The sequence below is a fragment of the Protopterus annectens genome, chromosome 9.part0, assembly GCF_019279795.1.
Source record: "Protopterus annectens isolate FY-2018-M chromosome 9.part0, PAN1.0, whole genome shotgun sequence".
In the NCBI taxonomy this organism is placed as follows: domain Eukaryota; kingdom Metazoa; phylum Chordata; order Ceratodontiformes; family Protopteridae; genus Protopterus; species Protopterus annectens.
The window spans coordinates 1,905,010,564-1,905,024,890 of NC_056743.1; the positions used below are offsets into that span (position 1 = coordinate 1,905,010,564).

The 14,327-nt window shown below is 39.6% G+C and overlaps 1 protein-coding gene across 3 annotated transcripts in view; it reads right to left on the minus strand.

The window, feature by feature from the left end:
* Positions 1 to 13,946, minus strand: part of LOC122812312 (E3 ubiquitin-protein ligase Rnf220-like) — a 673,416-nt gene extending 659,470 nt beyond the window's left edge. For all 3 annotated transcript variants that reach the window (XM_044084714.1, XM_044084713.1, XR_006366388.1), the window contains exon 1: positions 13,220 to 13,946. The gene's annotated coding sequence lies outside the window, so the exon portion shown is untranslated. The remainder of the gene's footprint in view (positions 1 to 13,219) is intronic.
* Positions 13,947 to 14,327: the final 381 nt, after the last annotated feature.

Genomic DNA, 14,327 nt, shown 5'->3' on the forward strand with positions numbered 1-14,327 from the left:
ATACAGTAAAGTTAGACATCATATTCACAGTACAGTTAGACATCACATACACAGTACAGTAAGACATCACATACACAGTACAGTTAGACATCACATACACAGTACAGTTAGCTATCACACACAGTACAGTTAGACATCACATACATAGTAGAGATAGCTATCACATACACAGTGCATTAAGACATCACATACACAATGCAGTTAGCTATCAGATACATAGTACAGTAAAACATAACATACACAGTACAGTATGATATCACATACACAGTACAGTTATACATCACTTACACAGTACAATTAGCTATCAGATACACAGTACAGTGAGACATCACATACACAGTACAGTTAGACATCACATACACAGTACAGTTAGCTATCACATACACAGTACAGTAAGACATGACATACACAGTACAGTTAGACTTCAGATGCACAATACAGATATACATCACATACACAGTGCAGTAAGATATCACATATACAGTGCAGTTACACACACAGTACAATTAGACATCACATTCACACTACAGTTAGCTGTGACATACACACTGCAGTTTGACATTGCATTCACAATACAGTTAGACATCCCTTACACTGTACAGCTACACATCACATACACAGTACAGTTAGACATCACATTCACACTATAGTTAGCTGTGACATACAGTACAGCTTGACATCACATACACAATTCAGTTAGACATCACTTACACAGTACAGGTAGACATGACGTACACAGTACAATTGACATCACATTCACACTACAGTTAGCTGTGACACACAAAATACAGTTTGACATGACATACATAATTCAGTTGGACATCACGTACACAGTACAGGTAGACATCACATACACAGTACAATTAGACATCACATTCACACTACAGTTAGCTGTGACATACACAGAACAGTTTGGCATCACATACACAATACAGTTAGACATCACTTATACAGTACAGGTACACATCACATACACAGTACCATTAGACATCACATTCACACTACAGTTAGCTGTGATATACACAGCACAGTTGACATCACATACACAGTACAGTTATCTGGGACATACACAGTACAGTAAGACAGCACATACAAAGTGCAGTTAGACATCACATACACAGTACAGTACAATATCACATTCACAGATGTGGCATATATGGTACAGTTTGACATCACATACACAATGCAGTTAGACATCACCTAGTACAGGTAGACATCACATACAGAGTGCAGTTAGCTATCACATACACAGTAGAGTTAGACATCATGTACACAATACAGTAAGACATCACATACACAGCACAGTTAGGCATCACATACACAGTACAGTAAGACATCACATACACAGTACATTTTGACATCACATACACAGTACAGTAAGACATCATATACACAGTGCAGTTATACATCACATACACAGTACAGTTAGCTATCACATACACAGTACAGCTAGCTATCAGATACACAGTACAGTGAGACATCACATACACAGTACAATTAGACATCACATACACAGTACAGTTAGCTATCACATACACAATACAGATAGACATCACATACACAGTGCAGTTAGACATCACATACACAGTGCAGTTACACACACAGTACAGTTAGATATCACATTAACACTATAGTTAGCTGTGACATACACAGTACAGTTTGACATCACATACACAATACAGTTAGACATCACTTACACAGTACAGGTAGACATCACATTCACACTACAGTTAACTCTGACATACACAGTACAGTTGACATCACATACACAGTACAGTTAGTTGGGACATGCACAGTATATTAAGACATCACATACAAAGTGCAGTTAGACATTACATACACAGTACAGTAAGATATCACATTCACACTGCAGTTAGCTGTGATATACACAGTTCAGTTTGACATCACATACAAAATACAGTTAGACATCACCTAGTAAAGGTAGACCACATACATGTATGGTTAGTTATCACATACACAGTAGAGATAGACACCACATATACAGTATAGTTGGCTATCACATACACAGTACAGTAAGACATCATATACACAGTACAGTTAGACATCACATACACAGTACAGTTAGCTATCACATACACAGTACAGTTAGACATCACATACACAGTACAGTTAGCTGTGACATACACAGTACAGTTTGACATCACATGCACAATACAGATAGACATCACTTAGTACAGGTAGACATCACTTACACAGTACAGTTAGATATCAGACAGTGCAGTTAGACATCAGATACATAATACAGGTAAACATCACATACACAGTGCAGTTAGACATCACATACACAGTACAGTTAGACATTACATACACAGTACAATTAGTCATCACATGCACAGTACAGTTAGACATCACATATACAGTGCAGTTAGACATTACATACACTACAATTTGTCATTACAGAGAAAGTACAATTAGACATCACATACACAGTACAGTTAGACATCACAGTGCAGTTAGACATTACATACACAGTACAATTAGACATCACATACACAGTGCAATTAGACATCACATACACAGTACAGTTAGACATCACATACACAGTGCAGTTAGACTTCAGATACACATTATAGCTAGATATTACATACACAGTGCAGCTAGCTGTCACATACACAGTACAGCTAGCTATCACATACACAGTACAGTTAGACATCACATACACAATACAGTTAGACATCACATACACAATACAATTAGCTATCACATACACAGTACAGTTATACATCACATACACAGTACAGTTAGACATCACTTACACAGTACAGTTAGACTTCAGATACACAGTACAGCTAGACATCAGATACACAGTGCAGTTAGACTTCAGATTCACATTACAGCTAGACATTACATACTCATTGCAGCTAGCTATCATATACACAGTACAGTTAGCTATCAGATATACAGTACAGTTAGACATCACATACACAGTACAGTTAGACATCACATACACAGTACAGTTAGATGTCAGATACACATTACAGCTAGACATTACATACACAGTGCAGCTAGCTATCACATATACAGTGCAGTTAGCTATCACATACACAGTACACTAGCTATCCCATACACAGTACAGTTAGGCATCACATACACAGTACAGTTAGACATCACTTACACAGTACAGTTAGACTACAGATATACAGTACAGCTAGACATCACATACACAGGCAGTTAGATATCACATACACAGTACAGTTAGCTATCACATACACAGTACAGTAAGACATCACAGGCACAGTACAGTTAGACATTACATACACAGTACAGTTAGAGATCACAAACACTTTACAGTTAGACATCACATACACAGTAGAGTCAGCTCTCACATAGGTTCATAGGCTCATAGGTTTTTACTAGGCTAATGACCATAATGGCCTTTTTAAGCCTAGCCATGCATCCAGAATCTCTGGCACTCTTGATAAGTGTAAGCATGGGCCTGGGAAATAAAATATTTACAGATTACCTGTTTGCATTAGGGACATACGTGCTAAACCAGGGATGAATTTCCATTTTCCCATCCAATTGTCCAAGTTGCTCTTGAATTGGGTGGGGAGTGTGTTCCATAGTTGGGATAGTCTCTGGGATACATACCTATCTCCCCAGCAGGTCCTATTTATATCACAGGTAAGGTTTCAGTCCTTAGAATGGATAATTCTGGTACTGTTTATTTTGTGGATATGCAGGAGGTCCATCAGAGTGGGGTCTGACAATGCCCTGTATGCCATGTGTAGATATTCCCTTAAAAACAGTAGGAGACAGAATACAGGGATAGGGCATTGAGGCAGTCAGCATAGGACATATTACTTACATCCATTTGTTGGATACATGCGTTCCATTTGTTGGCTATTTCTGGTTAGGTACATATCAAAGCGGGCATTGTACTCAATGATAGGTGTGATGAATGCCAAATATAGTGGAACAATGACTTCCTTGGACTTAGATGCTATACCATTGTTTATAATTTGTGCAACATTGAATGATTTCCTAGTCACTGCAGACACGTGATTATCAAAGGCTAGATTGCTGTCTATGTTTGTCCCTAAATCCCTGACTACTGGGTCAGCTCTAAGGGGTGTGTTGTCAATATGATAGTTACCAGTGATGGATGACTTCCCAAAGGAGACTATTATGCTACTGTTGGCATTTAGTTTTAATCCATGGCTCTGATACCAGTTGTTTGTCTGTTCATAGGTTCATAGGTTCATAGGTTCATACTAGGCTATCTGCTCTAGGGCATTTATAAGCCTAGCCAGAATGTGTTTGGCTTTCGCCACCCATTTTAAATTTATTTTGCTATGCCCTTTTTCGAGGTTAGTATACTGTGCCTCTGTCTAACAGTGACACAGAAGTGATACCCGGGGCAAACCTACAATCTCCCATCCACTCATCAAGATTCCTCTTGAAGACAGTCAATGAGGGACTCTGCCTAACCTGGACTGGGATTTTATTCCAGAGTGAAGGGAGCCTCTGGGTTATGAATCTGTCCCTCCAGCATGTCCTATTTATTTCAGTGCTGAGGTTCAAGTCTCGAGTGCATAGCTCGATGGGATTTGGATTTTCTGAGGTGCAGCATGTCCATTAATTCCGGGTTGGACATGGCTTTATACGTCAGGCACAGATCGCCTCTGAACAGGTGGTATGCCAGTGAGTAGAGCTGGAGTTTCTTTAACCGGGCAGCATATGGCATCTGTTTGAGCCCTTTGATCCTCTTGGTGAGGTACTTTTGGGGTCTTTCCAGTTGCTGCAGGTGTCTGGTAAGGTACATCTCAAAAGGGGCATTGTACTCAATTATGGGCCTGATGAGGGATGAGTAAAGAGGCACGATGACCTCCCCTGATCTAGATGTGAATCCCTTCATGATTAGGTGGGCTATATAAAATGTTTTTCTAACCACTTTGGCTATGTGGTTGTCAAATGAGAGATTGCTATCAACTTGGGTCCCCAGGTCCCTAATTACTTCTTCTGTACTTAATGGATTACCACCTATGTGGTAATTTGTGGGCACTTTGTTTTTGCCAAAGGGGATGACTATACACTTTTTGGCATTTAGCTTGAGGCCATGGCTCTGGCACCAGTTGTCTGTTTTTATGAGGTCCTTTTGGAGGATGCTTGTGTCAGCTGGAGAGTCGATTATGGTGCCCAGTTTGCAGTCATCTGTGAACTTGGTCAGCCACAGTCCTTCCGTGTTGGCCTGTACCTCCGAGAAATATATACCGAACAAGAGAGGTCCCAGGACTGAGCCTTGTGGGACACCACTTGTAACTGGTTTGGAGTCTGACATGGCTCCATCAATTCTAACCATGTGGGTTCTGTCCTTGAGCCAGTTTGCAATCCATCTAGTGACATAGGGGTTTATATTTAAGCTGGTGAGCTTATCTATAATGCCTGAGTGGGGTATTGTATCAAAGGCTTTTGCGAGGTCCAGGTAGGCTGTGTGGACCACCTTCCCCTCGTCAATGGCCTTGGTGACTGTTTCAAAGAAATCAACCAGGTTTAAGAGGCAGGATCTGCCCTTAACAAAGCCGAACTGGGTAGGATCCAGTGTCTGTAGGTCCCCAATATCTTTATTTATGAGGTCCATGATGATCCTTTCTATAGCTTTGCAGACCAAGCTAGTCAGGCTTATGGGGCAATAGTTTCCAGGATCCATTGAGGCACCACCATTATGGAGAGGGACCACTGTTGCTGTACGCCACTCTTTGGGCACATATCCTGTAGTAAGGCTGAGATTGAACAGTAGTTTTATGTTTGGGTTTAGCTCTTCTTGGAGTTCATGTAGGACGCAGCCCGGGACACCGTCTGGTCCCATTGATGCTGTGTATTTTGCTTTGGAGAGGGCGGCTCTTACCTGAGCATTTGAGATGTCAGGGGGGCAGCACTCTGCTGGGATAGATATTTGCCCTTTTGGTGGGGAGGGGGAGAGAAGTTTGTGCTGAACCTGTCAGCTAGGATGTTGGCAATGTCTGTGGGTTCAGTGTATTTTTTGTCATTTTGGACTAATTCTGAGCATATCTGGGAATTACCACCCAGGTTCCTAACATAACTAAAGAAAGCCTTGTGATTATCCTTAGTGTCCTGTGCAATTTTTCTCTCAAAGCTGGCCTTAGACAATTTTATGAGTGCCCGTAGTTTTTTGCTAATACTGATCAGTGATGCCTTCCCTTTTTGGGATTTTTCTCTATCATTTAGTAGCTTCCTCCTTCTATTGTATAGTTTGTTTATGGCTGGGGTCCACCAGACAGGACGTCTGCCTTTGGAGGATTGGGTCTTGGTTTTATTTGGGATCGCATGATCCATGCATTCCTGAAGGTGTTCATAGAATGCGTTTAAAAAGGATTCTGCGGTCTGGGCCGTATTTTCCACAGGCCCGGGGGCTTTGACGGATTCCACCTCGGTTTTGAGGAGTGTGAAATTTGCTTTAGAGAAGTTTTTCACTGTGGTTTTCTGGGCAGGGGGTGGGGTTGGGATGTGAATATCCAGTGAGATTAGTTTATGGTCTGATCTTACCAGTGAGGGATACACTTCTGGTCTGCAGCATAGAGTCCCCATGTTGGTGATGGTCAGGTCCAGTATGTTTTCTCCTCTTGTGGGAGTGGTAACAAGTTGTTCCATAGCATTTGAGTTTATAAATTCTAGAAAACTTTGGGCTAGGGTGTTGGAGCTAGAGTAATGCTCCCAGTCTATGTTTGGGTAGTTGAAGTTGCCCAATATAATGGTGTTTGGAGAGACCTTCATATTTTCCAGTGTTCTCAGGAAGGCTGAGTGGGGTTCCTGGGTTTGGGAGGGTGGTCTGTAGCCGGCTATAAACTGGATGGCAGTTTTACCCACTGTTAGTTGCACATGGATAGTCTCTGATGCTTCGTGCTTTGCCACCAACCTGGAGGTGTAGGTATCTTTGATGAATATCGATACTCCCCCTCCTTTTGTGGTTCAGTCCAGGTTTTGGGGCCGAAAAGCATAGTATGAGGTATAACCTGGTAGTGCTGGGGTGCGCTCCGTGGCCCTGAACAAGGTTTCTGTTACTGCACAGATATCAATTTTCTCCATGCTAAGGAGAGTTTCGAGTGCGTGCATCTTGAGGTTTAGACTTCTGGCGTTGAGTAGCATTACTCTTAGTTTCTTATCCCTTGTGATACCTATGGAGGTGGGTTTGTCTTTTGAGCCTTGCCTAAAAAAGGCACTATGGGGGTAGAAAGAGCCTTTGCCAATATCCAAAAGCCCAGGGGTGACAGGTGCAAGCCGTCCCTAGTGAAGCATCATGGCTTGTCGAGCATATCATCCCAAGCTGACAGGCATTGGATCCCCTTTGAATGATACCAGTACTTAAGCCAATTGTTGAAATTGATCATCTTGTCTTCATATTGTGGCATCATTCTTGGTGAGGGTAAGATGCTACTCAAGGTCAGGGTCATACCGGCCTGGGCTACATGCTCAGAGAGCTCCTTTATGTCTCTTTTCATGTAGTCCAGGGAGGTACGTCTCAGGTCATTCACACCAGCATGGACAATGACTGAGTCATATTTGTACTTGCCTTGGAGTGACCTGAGTGCTTGTGTTATGTGGCGGATCCTAGCACCCGACAGGCTGCTCACCATGACCCTCTCCTTGTTCAGCCTGGTGAGTGGGACGTCAGTGTGCCTGACATTAGAGTCACCTATTAGTATCAGTACAGTTAGACATCACATACACAGTACAGTTAGACATCACATACACAGTACAGCTATCATTCACATAGTACAGTTAGACATCACAAACACATTACAGTTAGACATCACATATGTAATGCAGTTAGACATTACATACACAGTACAATTTGACATCACATAAACAGTACATTAGACATCACATACACAGTACAGTTATGTATCGCATACAATGTACAGTCACACATCACATCCACAGTGCAGTTAGACTTCAGATACACAATACAGTTAGACACCACACACTCAGTACTCTTAGACATCACATACATAGTACAGTTAGACACCACACACTCAGTGCACTTAGCCATCACAGACACAGGACAGTTAGGTATCATATACACAGTACAGTTAAAATCACATACAATGGACAGTTAGACATCACTTACACAGTACAGTTAGATATCACCTACATAGTACAGTTAGACATTGCATACACAGAACATTTCAATGTCATCAGATACACAGTACAGTTAGACGTTACATACACAGTACAGTAAGACATCACATACAGAGTGCACTTACATATCACATACACAGTGTAGTACATTTAATTATCACAAACATGATTTAATATAATTAGATCTGCACACAGTATAATTATTTATTATATCTGCAATGCAGCTGGATATCTCACATACACAGTACAGTTAGCTATCACATGCATGGCACAGATAGAGATCACATACGTAATGTAGTTAGACATCACATACACAGTACAGTTAGCTATCACATGGATGGCACAGATAGAGATCACATACGTAATGCAGTTAGACATCACATACACGGTACAGTTAGCTATCACATGCATGGCACAGATAGAGATCACATATGTAATGCAGTTAGGCATCATATACACAGTACAGTTAGGTATCACATGCATTGCACAGATAGAGCTCACATACGTAATGCAGTTAGACATTACATACACAGTACAATTAGACATCACATACACAGTACAGTTAACTACCACATGCATGGCACAGATAGAGATCACATACGTAATGCAGTTAGACATTACATACACAGTACAATTAGACATCACATACACAGTACAGTTAGCTATCACATGCATGGCACAGATAGAGATCACATACATAATGCAGTTAGACATCACATACACAGTACAGTTAGCTATCACATGCATGGCACAGACAGAGATCACATATGTAATGCAGTTAGACATTACATACACAGTACAATTAGACATCACATACACAGTACAGTTAGCTATCACATGCATGGCACAGATAAAGATCACATACGTAATGCAGTTAGCCATTACATACACAGTACAATTAGACATCACATACACAGTACAGTTAACTACCACATGCATGGCAAAGATAGAGATCACATACATAATGCAGTTAGACATCACATACACAGTACAGTTAGCTGTCACATGCATGGCACAGATAGAGATCACATACGTAATGCAGTTAGACATTACATACACAGTACAATTAGACATCACATACACAGTACAGTTAGCTATCACATGCATGGCACCGATAGATATCACATACGTAATGCAGTTAGACATTACATACACAGTACAATTAGACATCACATACACAGTACAGTTAGCTATCATATGCATGGCACAGATAGAGATCACATACGTATTGCAGTTAGACATCACATACACTGTACAGTTAGCTATCACATGCATGGCACAGATAGAGATCACATACGTAATGCAATTAGACATTACATACACGGTACAGTTAGCTATCACATGCATGGCACAGATAGAGATCACATATGTAATGCAGTTAGACATCATATACACAGTACAGTTAGGTATCACATGCATTGCACAGATAGAGCTCACATACGTAATGCAGTTAGACATTACATACACAGTACAATTAGACATCACATACACAGTACACTTAGCTGTCACATGTATAGTACAGATAGAGATCACATACGTAATGCAGTTAGACATTACATACACAGTACAATTAGACATCACATACACAGTACAGTTAGCTATCATATGCATGGCACAGATAGAGATCACATACATAATGCAGTTAGACATCACATACACAGTACAGTTAGCTATCACATGCATGGCACAGACAGAGATCACATATGTAATGCAGTTAGACATTACATACACAGTACAATTAGACATCACATACACAGTACAGTTAGCTATCACATGCATGGCACAGATAAAGATCACATACGTAATGCAGTTAGACATTACATACACAGTACAATTAGACATCACATACACAGTACAGTTAGGTATCACATGCATTGCACAGATAGAGCTCACACGTAATGCAGTTAGACATTACATACACAGTACAATTAGACATTACATACACAGTACACTTAGCTGTCACATGCATGGCACAGATAGAGATCACATACGTAATGCAGTTAGACATCATATACACAGTACAGTTAGACATCACATACACAGTACAGTTAGCTATCACATGCATTGCACAGATAGAGCTCACATACGTAATGCAGTTAGACATTACATACACAGTACAATTAGACATCGCATACACAGTACAGTTAGCTATCACATGCATGGCACAGATAGAGATCACATACGTAATGCAGTTAGACATTACATACACAGTACAATTAGACATCACATACACAGTACAGTTAGCTATCACATGCATGGCACAGATAGAGATCACATACATAATGCAGTTAGACATCACATACACAGTGCAGTTAGCTATCACATGCATGGCACAGATAGAGATCACATACGTAATGCAGTTAGACATTACATACACAGTACAATTAGACATCGCATACACAGTACAGTTAGCTATCACATGCATGGCACAGATAGAGATCACATACATAATGCAGTTAGACATCACATACACAGTACAGTTAGCTATCACATGCATTGCACAGATAGAGATCACATACGTAATGCAGTTAGACATTACATACACAGTACAATTAGACATCGCATACACAGTACAGTTAGCTATCACATGCATGGCACAGATAGAGATCACATAGGAAATGCTTGTTCAGGACAGCTACAGTCAGACTTATGTGTTGGCTTTTAGTTTGGTGGGAAACAGGAAGATGATGCTGTCCTCTCTTTGGATACCACTTAGTTCCATAATATTCAAACCTTACTATTAAAATCACAAACTGATTCTACAAGTTCTACTAAGCATATTTCAGAATTGTTTTATCATCTCACTACAGCTTTTCAGACATTTCTTATCCACTGCTCAAGTAACAATATAGAAACAAAGTGTTTGTTTCTATAGGGCCTTCCTTTGTGTATCTTCAAGTGTCTGCCTTTCTGTGGTCAGATATTCCTCTGAGCCATTCTTCTCTGTATTTGGTGTTGGCTTTCTATATGGAATGCATATCAGACAAACTGCTTTTAATGAGGCATCATATTTTAAATGTAAAATGCAATGGTTGCATGAAAACTAACACCTGTCTCTAAACAACATGACATTTTACTTCCTTTGTGTACTGCCATTATTTTAAGAAGTAAATAAGCTTTTGTTTCTCAGATTAGACACTTTCTGCCATGTTAGTAATTGTGAATCCAATGCTAAATAGTCAACACATATATTCCAGACATGCATTCAAAACATTTACATAGGAACAATGTTAATCGTTATTGTGGCATTCACTCCTTCCCCCAAAAGGGAAGTTTGTTTAATACCTTTTGACTGTACTACAACAGGCCACTGAATTTGTACTAAATTATGAAAATACAAGAAAACTTAATATTATGTGCAAAAAGCATTGTCCATCACTATTTATTTATTTATTTATTTTAAATTGGCAAACAAACAGGCATGAAGCCCCTTTCAGCCACAAAATGCACCAACTGCAAAATATAAGTACATTAGAAACAAGTTCATGCAGTCAGATGACCTGACTAGTGTACACGTAAATATTGTGATGTATGCATTTATTAAGCACAAGTGTAGAAATTGTATCTCTGATACAGCATTGGTATCTGACGTATCTTACATGCAATTGTTGAGGGCCTATCACTCAAGGAAAAGCTCACACAGGCAGTGCAATTTAGATAAACGCAAGTTTAAACAAATATGCAAGAAGAAAGTTGCTGGAAAACAGATTTTAACACTTGATAGCTATAATAACAGCTACAATGAGTGTTCTCCATCATTTATGAAATTAAAAAAAAATGTTCTTTTTTGGGGAAGTGTGCTCATTAGAGGGGCAAAGTACAACACAGAAAATGCATTGTAAATGGCAGACTGAAAATATTTCTGTAATCTGCTCTTAGACTTGGATAAGTTTTCACATGACTTTTGCACTGTCTCCAGAATTCTGAAATGGGCAACAAGTGAAACCAGAAACTCAGACACTTTTAATTTTTTTTTTCTGTTGGCTACCTTCAGAAGGAGAGCACCGTTACTGGAACTAGGACCAAACTCACCAAGGAAGAAAATAATGCATTCTTTCAGATGTTTCTACTAAAGTTATGGATGTAGAGCTCTGCTAGAGACATTATGATGGCAAAATAGTATTACATCTAAGGTCCACCTCTTGTTGGTTTAAAAAGTCTCATGCCTATGTGCTTGGGTCCAGGAGCTGTCTAGGACAGCTGTCATAAATTATAGCTCTGTGTCAGACAAGTTTCCAAATACCATATGTTAATTATAATTTTATACCAGTAACACTTTATTTCAAGGTTAGTTCATGTAATTTAGTTTCATTTATGGACAATTATTTTATATGTGCACATCTGCTAAATAATGCAAAAGAAATCACATTAACAAGTTACCATATTCAAACAGGCTTATAGTTACAGCTATTTTTTATATATAGATACTAATTTAACATTTAACGTTTGCAATTTGAATTTAAGAAGAAACGTTTTTCTGCTGCCATTTATTTTGAAAGGAGTGTTAATAAAACAATAAGGCTCATATGCCTAGTGTTGATTTACACGAGCCGATGCATTTCTAACATGACTTCATCTGTGATGATTACACACACCGTTAAGACAATTTCACAAGTAATGCTAAAATAAAAAATGGACAAAGGATGTGTTGGACCCAGTGCAAACATTACTTAGCTTGGCGATGTTCTTTCTATAAATAGTACAGAATCAGTGCAGAATCTACACAATGACAGACTGTGAAATAATGTTCTTATGATAGATGAAACATCCACAAATGTAGGAATAGAGCAAAACTTTTCAAACTTAAAGAATTGCTAGGTTTACAGTTAAAGATAGTGATAGCTATCAGCCTATAAAATAGTAAGCAAATACCTTAACTTGTTAAAATGTGGAATCTGTATAACACAGCATTTTTTAAAAGTTCATTGTTCCCTTTTTAAGGTTTCATTTCATTGTTGCTTTCTTACCAAGTTAAGCACCACTCAAATTCTAGGTGGTCTAATTTTATAGATGTGTCCACAGCTGTAACAATGCACAATATCCTATCAACTTAATACAATAATTCAGTCAGATGTATAGAAAAAAATGATGTACTCACCACTGGACACCTGCCTTTTGCCTGATGCCTTTGAGGTCAGTCACTGTAGTCTACAGTTTCAAGCCCCACTGGCCACTGTATGAGTTTTGTGCTTTGGATATGACTTCTGAGTAATAAAGGGACTTTTTAAACTGATGCACAAATGTCTGTTCCACTATTTCAAAAGTCACTCTGTCTGTATCAGAAGTCTCTCTTCATCTGTCTTTTTTTTCTTGGTTTTGTTCTAAAGATTCAGATTCTCAGTATTTCTATTTCTTTAACAGGCAGGTTTGAATTTTTTCATCAAAGGGTATCCAACCAGCATCTCACCCCTTGTTTCATCTATTCCTTTCTCAGGCTAAACCCATATGCTTTCCATTAATTTACTTTATCCCACCTTTTAGACAGTGCATCTATTCATGTAGTAGTTCTTCGGACTTTTCTCTTTCCTTGACAAACTTTTCCAGTTCTCTCTTCAGCTCTTTGATTATTGCATGTCACTGTTCCTTCTGGAAATACTTAGGTGGGATCTCGCTGTCAGTATCTATTCTCGCTCTGTCGCTCCCCTATTTCTGATACTCCTTTCTTTTTCTTTCTCTCCACACACTTTTTTCCCCTCCCTGCTTTTTTATTCTCTTTCTTTCTTCTTCCCTCTAAAGGCACAAGCTGTGACCCTTTCTCTCACTGTTGCACAAGCCCCCCAGCACACATAGACACACACGCACTGTCTCTGTCATATACACAGACACACACACACACACACACACACACACACACACACACACACACACACACACACACACACACACACACACACACACACACACAATACTGAGTTGTCTCATTTATTTTCAGTCAGTCATTCACTTAATACATGCCAAACAATACAGGGTTAAATACCAATCAGGAGGGGGACAATAAAAGAGAAACTGGTCAACAGCTGGAAGCCCTACTGATTGGTCCATTCTGAATGTCAGTCACTGAACTACAGCTGTGTACACAAAAGCCAAGGGAGGCAAAGGAAGTGGACCGCAGGCCATCTGAACTATTACAGGCAACACTTTCCCTGTCTGCAAGCCCTGATTACATCACAGTCACAAAGAACATCCTGAGAGAGAGGTCCTGATTG